The sequence below is a fragment of the Mandrillus leucophaeus genome, unplaced genomic scaffold (genome assembly GCF_000951045.1).
Source record: "Mandrillus leucophaeus isolate KB7577 unplaced genomic scaffold, Mleu.le_1.0 Scaffold2016, whole genome shotgun sequence".
In the NCBI taxonomy this organism is placed as follows: domain Eukaryota; kingdom Metazoa; phylum Chordata; class Mammalia; order Primates; family Cercopithecidae; genus Mandrillus; species Mandrillus leucophaeus.
The window spans coordinates 325,558-325,832 of NW_012102051.1; positions in this window are offsets into that span (position 1 = coordinate 325,558).

Genomic DNA, 275 nt, shown 5'->3' on the forward strand with positions numbered 1-275 from the left:
TGAGAGAAGAAGGCTTCAGTCCATCAAACATCTCAGAGCTAAAGGAGGAATTACGTACCCAGCGCGAAGAAACTAAAAATCTTGAAAAAAGAGTGGAAGAATTGATAACCAGAATAATTAATGCAGAGAAAGCCATAAACGAAACGAAAGAGATGAAAACCCTGACATGAGAAATATGTGACAAATGCACAAGCTTTAGTAATCCACTCGATCAACTGGAAGAAAGAGTATCAGTGGTTGAGGATCAAATGAATAAAATGAAGCGAGAAGAGAAA